The sequence below is a fragment of the Nycticebus coucang genome, chromosome 17 (genome assembly GCF_027406575.1).
Source record: "Nycticebus coucang isolate mNycCou1 chromosome 17, mNycCou1.pri, whole genome shotgun sequence".
NCBI lineage: Eukaryota > Metazoa > Chordata > Mammalia > Primates > Lorisidae > Nycticebus > Nycticebus coucang.
In genome coordinates, this window is record NC_069796.1 from 50,236,231 (window position 1) to 50,247,321 (window position 11,091).

An 11,091-nucleotide genomic window follows, 5' to 3' on the forward strand; every position below is an offset into this window, starting at 1 on the left:
AGGAAGACTTCAGCTTAAATACCAATGCTACTAACTGGGTGACCCTAAAAAAGTCACTTGGCCTCTCCAAGCTTGCTTACTTTATCTGCAAAATGGGGGTAACAACACTGAAGTAATAGCACCAATTTCAAAGACTTGCTTTGAGGATTACAGGGTATGTGAGGTACCAGGCGCTGCGCTTGCTTGGAGTAGGTGCTCAGTTAATGGGACCACCATGACTATATGTCCCCAAGTGCTGTGGATTCAGGGCCTTCTTCTTGGAGAAAGGGAAAGACTACATGTCTTCAGAACATCTGGGGTCGCAGGGAAGAAGCGTCTCTTCTCACAAGGACACTTCTCCCTGCTTGCAATAGAAAAATGAAGTCTGGAGGAGCCGTGTGATGTTTTGGAACGGCACCTGAAGGAAGGCAGGAAGCCTGGGTTCTGGTCTCAATAAGTCCCTCTGTCCTCTCACCAGCATGTTTTTTTGGCCTCACTGCCTGTCCAGGGCTGGGCGTTGGGGACAGAACACAAGGTGGAAAAACCTGGGGCCTGAACAATTTCTGCTATGCAAACAGAACACAAGCAGGTTCCAGCATGAAGTGTATGGCAAGGGCCTGGAAGACTGCAAGAACCCAGGAAGGCTGCCTGGAAGAGATGGAGCATGGAGGACTCTCGAAAGAAAAGAGATCAGGCAGGGCATTCCAAGCAGGGGGAGTGAGGAGGGCCAATGGCCACAGGCAGGATGATACACATTCCTTCTGGGAATTCTGGGATCCGACTGGCAGGAACAAAAGGCTCAAGTTTGTAGTAAAGGGGCAAGGAAAGCGTACAACCTCCCAAGCTCTGTGACTTACTAACAGTGTGGCTACAGTTATGTGGTGCTGTGAATCTCAGTTTCCTTATGTGTAAAGCTGAGGTAAACGCGGTCCCCCCCACCCATACGAGATTGTGGGTGAGCATTACACAAGCTCTTTCTAATCAAGCACTCAGCATAGGCCTGGCAAGCAGTGCCAGTAAGCATCAGCTGCTGTTAGGAGTTGGGGCTTTTTACAAGCACTAGGGAGCCACAGCAGGATGCTGGGGAGGGACGCAGTGTGATCAGACTTATGTTTTAGAGTGTCTTAGAGATGGGGTAGAGGCCAGAAAGAGGAAGACAATGAGGGTAGCCGAGCAGCCACTTGGGACTAAGAATCGCCTCACGGTCAAGTCCTTCACAGAGGAGCCCCCAGATAAGGCAGCTGGGGCTCAGATCCCTGACCCCAGCAGTATGACCATTAGATGGGTTGCCACAGTTCTCTCCCTAGAACTAGGCTCTGTGGGGTTTGGAAGGACATCTTAGGAATCTGGAAAATTTGCAAATCCGTAAATCCCCAAAGGTTGCCTAGTGGCCGAAGGGCCTAGAGCCAGATTCTTAGAAACAAGGCTTGAGCCAAGAGACAGGGGCTAAGGCCCTGAGGTGCCCAGTGTCCTGTTAAGTCTCCTTTCTGTGTATCCTGCTTGCCTTCTCCCAGCTCCCCTCTCCTGCTCCTCCCAGCTTCCCCATCCCAGACTGTGCTTTGGAGATCCCACTTGGCACCCAGAAACCTTGGGGGATGTTTGCTAAGGGTAGGAGCAGCAGAGGTGAGGAGGCAGAGGCCCCTGTCCCAGAGTGGGAGAAAGGAGAGAGCAGTCCTCCAGCCCTGACATCCCCTACAATGTCCCAGCCTTCTCTCATCTGGTTTTGTTAAAAATATTTTCCATTTTTTTTTTTTTACCTACCCGAAGAAGTACAGAGGCACAGGCTGGGACAAAGAGACAGGGCACCGGCTGGGGTTCCACCTTTCCCAGCACTTACCTTGCAGCGGTAGCTTCTGTCACCCCCTCCAGGAAGTCCTCCTTACTGCCCTCTTCCTGTTACCAGAGAGACTTTTGCTGGACTCAAAGTGAGCAACAGCTGGGTAGATGGGCAGGCAGACAGGCTACAGGCTCCTGGAGGCTCAGAAGAAGGGATGGAGGGAAGGGGGTGCTGTAGGGTTGCGGAGCGGCCCAGTTTCACCTCACTCCCAAAGCATCCTTGGGAGGAGCAGATCCACCAGAGGGGCTACCCTGGGGCTGGTTGTCTCCCAGCTGGGGAGGCTGGGCTGAGGGCTGGCTCCCTCACTCCTCTCTTGTCGAAGTTGATCTCCCCTCTGGCTCCGATGCTCACAGAGAGATCCTGGGCCCCAGACCCGCAGACAGAGACTGCGGACTGCTGGCAGCCCCTGGCGCTCACACCACTGTGAGCTTCCCTGCCCCCCCTCCCACTTGGGGGAAAGGCTGTAGGGCAGCATCTGATTGGCCCAGCTAGGAGTAGCGGGGCGGGGGGCAGGGAGGGTGGACGCGTGCGTCTGTTTTCAATTTCAGTTTTTTTCCTTTCTTTCTTTCCCCCCAAGTTTCTTGTTTTTCTTCTTCTTTTCCCTCTGCTTGCTCCCTCCCGTTGCCCGTTCTCTCAGGATGTGAAGGGATGTTTAGAAATTCCACAGCCCACGCCAGCCGCCAGCCGCTGAGTCACTTTTATTCAAGAGTGGCCTAACCCCACTTGCCTGATGCCCATCTCTGGTGATGGCCTCCCCTTGTCATGGCACCTGGTAGGAAGGAGGAGTTCTTTCTCTGTGCCTCAGTTTCCCCATCTGAAAGGAGACTCTGGTAATCGACATGGTTGATCCAGTCAATATTCATTCATTGAACAAACATACTGAGCACTTACTATGTGCTAATACTAAGGGGACACAGAAGGGAGTAAGACACAGATGGTCTCTGACTTCGGGGACACCCGGGCTACTGGGAGAGTGGACAGGCAGGTACCTGCAGGGAGGTCATAGGGCTGAGAGTGCATTTAGAGGGACATCTGACTGAGGCTTGAGAAAACCAGAGAACACTTCCGAGAAGAGGTGACTTGGAAGAGATGAGCGACTCTCCAAGATGATCACTTTTCGGAAGGAAAAAACCAAAGCCTAGAGATGAACTGGCACAGACGGGGACAGTGATTTGCCCAAAGTTACCCAGCACACTTCTTTAGATTTCCAGACACATCCCTTTAGCATCTCAGAGTTCCTAGGTACCAGGAAAAGAGTAGTTGCCTTGTTATATTGATGAGTTAACTGAGACCCAGAGGAGCAAAATGAGCTTCCCCAGCTCATGCAACAGTGGCAGAGCCGGGGTGGAACCAGGTCTCAAGTCTCAGAACATCTGACCCCACATGATAGACACAGAACATCTGACCCCACCCAAGACCCACATTCCAGCCCAGACTGGCCGTCCTACCCAGCTGCTTCCTACGCTGCCCCTGTGGCTCCTTTCAATCACTCAACAAGATATTTTCAATGATCTGTTATGTTTGATTTCCATTCTCCTGCCCTTCTTCCCCACCAGGGTCCTCCACTGGGTCTCTTCTTCCACGCTTACCTCCTCAGGTCAGTCACAGTCACAGACTCCAGGCCTCAGTTGCCAAGGGGCGTTGTTCTAAAAGGGCTTAGAGAGCTGAGATGAGCCACCCATTCTCACTACTGCACACATGGGAAACTGGATCCTGGAGGGAGAAAAAATGTGGCCCAGGTCACATAGCTAGAGCCTTCTACTCTGCCCTCTGCACCTCTGTCTAAACCTTTTCCTCCCCAGCCCCACCTAGGTCCCCTTTCACAGCACAGTGGGACTTGCTTGAGCTGAGATGCCATGCGACCACCGTTTTGTATCTTACAATCATTTCTTGGTCTTGTACCAATGGAGACTGCCCAGCGGACTATCTGGGCTGGGCTGCACAAAGGAGAAATGTTCTTAGACTGGCTCCAGATCACAGAGTGGGGCTCAGGAGGGTCTCTCAAGATAGGGGGACAGGCCAGGGCTTAGCACGGGGGATCTTGATGATATCCCTAGAGCACAGGACCAGGCCCAAATCTTTGGGATTTCTTGTGCTCAAAGAGTCCCTCAGAAAGTTACAACTCCCCTCCTAGCATATGCCTTGGCCATTCACCTCAAAAGTCTTGGCCCAATGTGTGTAACCGCTTAGGGGAAACCTAAGGGGAAACAAAGAGGACCTCTTAGGGGATCTCTTAGGGGAAACAAAGAGGTGTTTCAACCCCTCATCTCCAAAGAAAGTGGTCTGGGAGTCAGACCTAGCCACAGAATTACTGGAAGATCTTAGATAAGTCCTTTGTTCCTGCCCTAGCCTCAGTTTCCCCATCTATACATATGGGAATGGACTCACTGTGCTGGAAGACCCTTGGGGCACTGTGTCTTCAATTTCCCCTAGAGTTGGACTCTAGCTATAGAGAGGAGGCTGGTGGGCCCAGGGCGGGGGTATAGCTGGGGGCCAGAGATGCAGCACAGAGGGGAGGGGGCAGTAGGTGGTGGCTCCCCAGGGAAGCTGGCGGCCTCCGGTTTCCGGCCAGCCCAGCTGTCCTCTGGCCCATCTGGAATCACTTAGCCCCTACCACCATTAACCCTTGGTGGGCACCAGGACTGTTACTCCTGCTTTCATCTGAGACATGGGTGGGAGATGCAGAGCTTTGTGGAGCACTACAGGACACTTGCCAAGGGCAGGACAATAGAAACAGAAGTGTCACTACTGGGAGGGCAAGTTCTAGAGCCAGATACAGAGCTAGGTACAAATCCTAATGTCTTCAGTGCCAAGCTGTGTGACCTTGGGCAAGTCACTTAAACTCCTGGGCCTCAGTTTCCACCTGTGGAAAATGAAGAGAATTCAAAAACCGATTCATAAGACTTTTGAGATTTTAGTGCTTGGTACAATGGCTGAAGTGTTATTACTGGAATAGTGAGTTTCCCTCTTGTGAGCAGCATTCAGTCACTGTGTGCCTCTCAGACAAGCTTTCCCTTCTCTGGGCCTCAGTTTCCCCTTGTGCACTCTGAAGGAATAAATAATACTCAGGCACACGAGCAGAGCAGCATGTCACACTGGGGTGGTCAATTTGGCCTCCAGCCCCACTGTGAACAGGACAAGCCATGGGCGTTCTCCCATCTGTCCAGATCCTGGGAGTCCAGTTTGGCCTCAGACAATCCTGCCTTGAGGAAGGCTGCACAGAGAGTGGGTGGGCAGAACATGGAGTATGGGGAGCCCTGCCTGAAGGGGCCCGGGATGAGGGGAATGGAGAGGGAAGAGCTCTGGGCCTTGGGGTTCAGCACTGCCCCTCCCCACAGCATGGTGGCGCACTCAAGGGTTAAGTGTCTGCACTCTAATTTCAATACGTCCAACCCAGCTTTGCCACTGCCTAGCTGCATGACCCTGCACAGTTATCTTACCTGAACTCTCTGAGCCAACTGTTAAATGGGGACACATGTGCCCACTTCCCAGGGTTGTGGAGAGGCCTGAACAAGTCATGCAACTGGCGTTTTGTGCAAGTCCTAAAGCAGAAAGTACCACAAAAAGTGCTGGATCTTCAGGTGTCACTGGGAGCTTCGGTCACAGAAGTCCTCCCCCAGCACCCCCACTTCAGGGAGTAGGGAAGCTTATTCAAGTTGCCCATTTCACAGCTGAAAGGACTGAGGCCAGTGATGGAAAAATCAACTTGGGCAAGGCCACGAGATGTGTCTGCCACAGACTGGGACTGGAACTGAGGCTTTTGTTTAGACTCTTAGGCCCATGCTCTTCCCCAAAGGAGGGAACCAGGTTGAACAGCCCCCCTGCCAAGACCCCCACCCACCCACGCTTGTCAGAACCGGAAGCAGCAGCACTCAGTGGGGTGGGAGGAGGGGGCCGGAAAGGGAGCCTGAGTGGGAGAATTCCCAGTAGGCCTGCTCAGCACTCACTTAGGCAGGGCCAGCGGCCACCACATCTGGCTCTCCCACGCTCCCCTGTGCTCCCCAGGCTGGGGGGAGGGGGACTGATGAGGAAGCAGCACACATGTCCCTAGCACAAAGTCATCTTGGATGTCAGAGCCAGAAGGGCCCTAAGGGGTGTGTCTACTGTGCAGGCATGGAAACTGAGGCCCAGAGAGTGGAGGGGGCCTTGCTTGAGGTTCAGGGGGTGGGTGGCCTGGAATACAGGAATCCTGACCCCCAACTCAGTGTCTTTCCACCCACTCATGCCCTGAGCAAAGCAGGTAGATCCTTGTGCCTGTGGCTGCACGGTGGCTATCCCAGTGGGGGGGGGGGCATGTGGGGGGTCCTTTGGACTACAATCCCTCCCTAGATCCTAGGACTCTTCCTATCACCAGACTGTAGCCACCCAAGTCTGCCAGGATCCCAGGAGATGAGGACTTTAAGACAGTGCCACTCAGCCTCTCCCTAGCCCCCTGCTGGGTCCCTTTCTGCCCAAGACCTCAGGAAACTGGGTCATGTCCTTCTGTTACCCACAGATGGTTCAAGAACACCAGCAGAACAGGGCCCTTGGAAGCCACATATCTCACCCTTACCAGACACACTGGCTCCTAAGGTCCAGAGAGGGCCAGAATCTGCTTGAGGGCACACAGCAGGTATGGGATGGGGGCAGCAGGATTCTAACACCCAGCCTGCTCTGTTTCTCCAACCATCCATCCATGCAACAGAAGTTAATTAAGCATCTACTGTGTGCTCTGTCCTTAGAGTTTACAAGCCAACACAGAGGAAACCACAAATTAGTAACATCTAGTTGTAACTGTGATGGGAGACAGAGAATAATGGGCTGGTAGATGGGGGATCTTGCCCAGATAGAGTAAGGTTTCTCTGGGGAAGAAATATTTCTTTCTTTCTTTCTTTCTTTTTTTTTTTTTGTAGAGATAGAGTCTCACTTTATCACCCTTGGTAGAGTGTCGTGGCATCACACAGCTCACAGCAACTTCCACCTCCTGGGCTTAGGTGATTCTCTTGTCTCAGCCGCCCGAGGAGCTAGGACTACAGGTACCCACCACAACGCTCGGATATGGGGAAGAAATATTTCAACTGAGACCTGAGGTTGTGAGGCTATACACATGCAGGAGTAAGAACAGTGCTTGAGGCAGAGAGAACAGCATATGCAAAAGCTCAGAGGCCAGAATGAGCTTGGCATATTTGAACAGAGAGTAGAGAATGCTTAAGGCACCAAGAGCGGGCAGGGTGAGGTATGAGGCTAGAGAGGCAGTGGGCCTGAGAATGAGTCTGGCTTTTATCCTGATGGTCAGTAAGGTCCACTGTGGGGTTTTAAGAAGGGGACTTATGAGACCAAGCCACGGTGGTGCCCTATGGAGGATGGACTAAAGGGGTGGGGAATGGGGCAGGAGGTGAGGCAGGGGGCTAGTGGAATCTGTTGTGGTCAATTGTGAACTGAATGCTGCTCACATGTCCTGCCACACTTCCCCCAACTCCTTTCCCATCTGAAAGGCTGCAGAAATGCATCCCATCAGGGAGTTTGGGCTTCTGGTTACCTAGTCTGTGCTTGACTACTAACTCATGGGTGACCCTTTTTTGCTTCTCTGGCTTCTATAACTCCTCTGCACAATGGGTAAGACACAGTGATACTCCGATAAGGACATTCTGTGCCCTGGGCCTCTGGATCTACCATCCTCCCTGCTTCCCAAGCGTCTGTATGTACGGGGACTGTCACTCAATATATCTCTGTTTCCCCAGCAGTACATTAGTGGCATATTTTTCCTCTAGTAGTACCCAGAACTGCCAGCAAGTGGCGCTCCAACCTCTAGCCTAGAGGTGGTTCTCAACCTTCCTACTGCTGCGATGTATTTTCATTGTTACAAAGGGGCTGCAACCCACAGGTTGAGAACCAAAAGATGCCGGAAAGAGAAAGGTTTGGAAGACAGATGCCTCACAAGAGCCCCTCAGGACCCACTTGTGAGCCTCACCTGCTTCCTGCCTGGAGATGGGCGGGAATTACCCTCCTCCCTTCCAAGGTGGAAGCAGAGACTCAGGGAGGGCAGTTAACTTGCCCAAGATCACAGAGTGAGGTTGAGGTTTGGCTAGTACTGGCCCTGGAATCCAAAGCCCTTGTACTAGAACCTACAGAGAACTTTAAGCTAGTGGTGGGGGTCTAGGAGTCCTAAACCTTGATCCTGGTGCCCATCCAGGTGCCCAGCTTCTGTTAAGCAAACTATTTCCAACAGAAAGCTGAGCCCAGAACCTTTTCTGTTCCAGGGCCATAAAGCTGATTTAAAAACCAAGTTATCACTAAGATCTTTATGAGGCCATCAGCTCTGTGCCCCACCCCAAGAGGCCCTAGCTGGGTGTGTGAGAGCAGCCTGGAGGGAGGGCTTCCAGAAGGAAGAGGGGCCCACCTGGGAGCCAGAGGAAGGAGGGGTCCAATAAACAACCACTCCCAGTGATAAGAGGCTGTCAGAGAGGAAGAGGCTGCCCACAGGACAGGGTGGACAGGGGCTCTCCACAGACAGCACCACATCTGGACTGGTGTCTGAGGCAACCAGTCCCTAGTGGGCACATGGGGAGACGGAAGCCTAGGGGGTCAAAGTCACATGGCGAGTCAGAGGCAAGGTGGGAGAGGACCTGCAATTTCAGACTCCCAGCCTGGGACTTTTATAAAAGCTTTCAGTGTCCTCAGGAAGGGGCACTTTGAGGATGCCACATCAGAGTTGGCTTAGGACTCTGGCGGGTGGTCCATCTAGGGGTGAAGGTAAGGGGAGAGAAGAGGCTCTTTTGCATGAAAAAGCCAGAGGAGGAAGAGGAACCAGCTATTTGCTTAAGCAAAGTCCTAGCTAATAAATTGGGGGATGGAGAGGCTCATGATCCTCCATCCTCACAGGTGGGGGAAGAAAAACTTCCAGATAGGCCACTGACTTCTGTGTGACCACCTCTCAGAGCTCCAGCTTTCTCATCTGCAAAATGGGGGTAACCATCAACAGTACCTCATTTTGTGCTGTTGTGAACATGAACAGAGGTAACAAATGCCTAGGGCTTGCCATGACACCCGGCACTGAGAAAATGCTCCATAAAATCGCCATGTCATTATTGTCACTGTTATTCTAGCATGAACCCTGCAAGTTCAGAAAGATGGAGTGAGAGGGCACAAAGCCTGGGATGGGGGTGACCCACAGGAATGGTGGACACCACTCCAGGATGTGTCAGTGGAGTGGGAGCTACATCCACCCCAGGAGAGCACCATACTGAGGGGACCTCAGAGCAGTGGGAGTGGCTCCACAGGCTCCCTGGCTTTGCCTATTGTCTGATCAGGAAAATAGTCCTTCTCTGCTCAGAAAGTCCCCTGTTGCTTTGGCCACCACCTAAGTCTTGGCCATCATCTCCGTATCTTGGACCCCTATCCAGCTTCCTTGCTGCTGTCAGGCTCCTTGCCTCTCTTCATGGCTCATCCATGTCAGGTTTTCTTCCAAGCGCCTGACACACAGTCGTGTGCTCCTCCAAGGGAGCTATAGCTGTCTTTCCACCACTCCCTCCACAACCTTAGACCCTAAAGAATAACTTCCCACAGCCCTCCTGGGACCTGGCCCACTAGACCTGGCCCTGCCCCTCACCAGACTCACCTCCTGCCCCTTCCCCTCTAGACTGGTCTTTCAGCACTAGGGGAGTATGTCCCCTCTGGCCTTGGGGCCTCTGTTCATACTGACCTTTGGCCCCCAATGCCCTTCCCCACTCCCTGGGCCTTGACTCACATGTCACTGTCACTTCCTCCCGAAAAGCTTTTCTGCTCCTCCCTCTGGGCCAAATCTCTTTATTCCTGGCCCTTGCCAAGATGTATTTTACCTTTATTTATGATTATTTGGTTCAAATTTGTCAAACCCTTCCCCCCCAAGTGCAAACACCACAAGGGCAAGACCTCACCCAATACCTGACACAGTGTCAGCACAAAGAAGGTATGTTAAGAATGTATGAAGGGGGGCGGCGCCTGTGGCTCAAAGGAGTAGGGTGCTGGCCCCATATACTGGAGGTGGCGGGTTCAAACCCGGCCCCGGCCCAAAACTGCAACAAAAAAAAAAAAAAAAAAAAAAAATCAAAAGAATGTATGAAGGAGGTACATTAAGAATGTATTTATCACCAGGGCGGTGGCTCACGCCTGTAATCCCAGCACTGTGGAAGGCTGAGGAGGGAGAATTGCTTGAGTTCAGGAGTTTGAGACTAGCCTGAGCGAGAGTGAGACCCCAACTCCTAAAAAAAATGAAAAAACCCAGCCAGGTGCCACGATGAGCGCCTGTAATCCCAGTGGCTTCCGGAGGCTGAGGCAGCGGGATGCCCACAGCCCAAGTCTGAGGTTACAGTGAGCTATGATGCCATTGCACTCTGCTCAGGGGCATAGGCTGGGACTCTGTCTCAACAACAATAACAACAACAACAACAAAAAGCAAAGAAGTAAAAAATAAGCAAGGAAATAAAAAAGAAAAGAATGTATTTGTCAAATGAATGAATATAGAACCAAATGAATTTTTATACATATTCTCAACCTTTAACCCTACCATCTAGGTCTGATTTAGCATACTCTTGGAACTAGAGAGCACTTGGCACCAACCTCCTCTCAGGGTAGGCATCCTTTTCATAGCATTCTTAACTGGAGACTAACGTCCAGCAGTCCTGTGATGGTGAGCTCATCTCTCTCATAATAGCCCATTTCATGATGGAAGGTCCTTCAGAGAGCACTTTATTGTATATGAGTGGGTTGAAATGCCTGCCACTTTCTCTCTCAGGTCCCAGCCCTGCCCTGTCCCCCTACCAAACTCAAACCACACCCCAGGTCTTCTCCAGTCTGAGCAATCCCAGTTACTGCAGTTCAGAGTGGAGTTCAGTCCTCTCGGTTTCTTCTCCCTCCTATGTCTTCTCAATTTCTCACTGGCCTCTTGAAAGGCTGGGTCCTGAGCAGAGCCCAGAGCTCCAGATGACTTCTGAGAAAGACTTCACCTCCATGACTACTTCCTGAGCTGGGAAAGGGGGGCCCTCTGTGCTTAGCAGCCATCTGCTTGCTCATCCATGTCAGGTTTTCTTCCAAGTGCCTGACACACAGTCGTGTGCTCCTCCAAGGGAGCCAAGTGCTCATCCCTGTCAGCAACAATCCAGGCATCCCTTTTCCCCCTTCCACAAGCAGCCTTCGTTTTGCTGCATACATTGGGCATGACCCCCTCTCCTTTCTGGGCCTCGATGCTTCTGTTGGTACAATGGACAGAGTTCCCCTGAGCAGGAAGGTGAGCTCTGGGCTTACTGAGTCTCAGCTCT

General features: G+C 52.2%; 1 protein-coding gene across 2 annotated transcripts in view; it reads right to left on the minus strand.

Annotated features, from left to right (window-relative positions):
- Positions 1-2,273, minus strand: part of PDGFRB (platelet derived growth factor receptor beta) — a 39,328-nt gene extending 37,055 nt beyond the window's left edge. The window contains exon 1 of one of the 2 annotated variants that reach the window (XM_053565972.1): positions 1,817-2,273. The gene's annotated coding sequence lies outside the window, so the exon portion shown is untranslated. The remainder of the gene's footprint in view (positions 1-1,816) is intronic. The other variant, XM_053565973.1, reaches the window with a different exon arrangement.
- Positions 2,274-11,091: the final 8,818 nt, after the last annotated feature.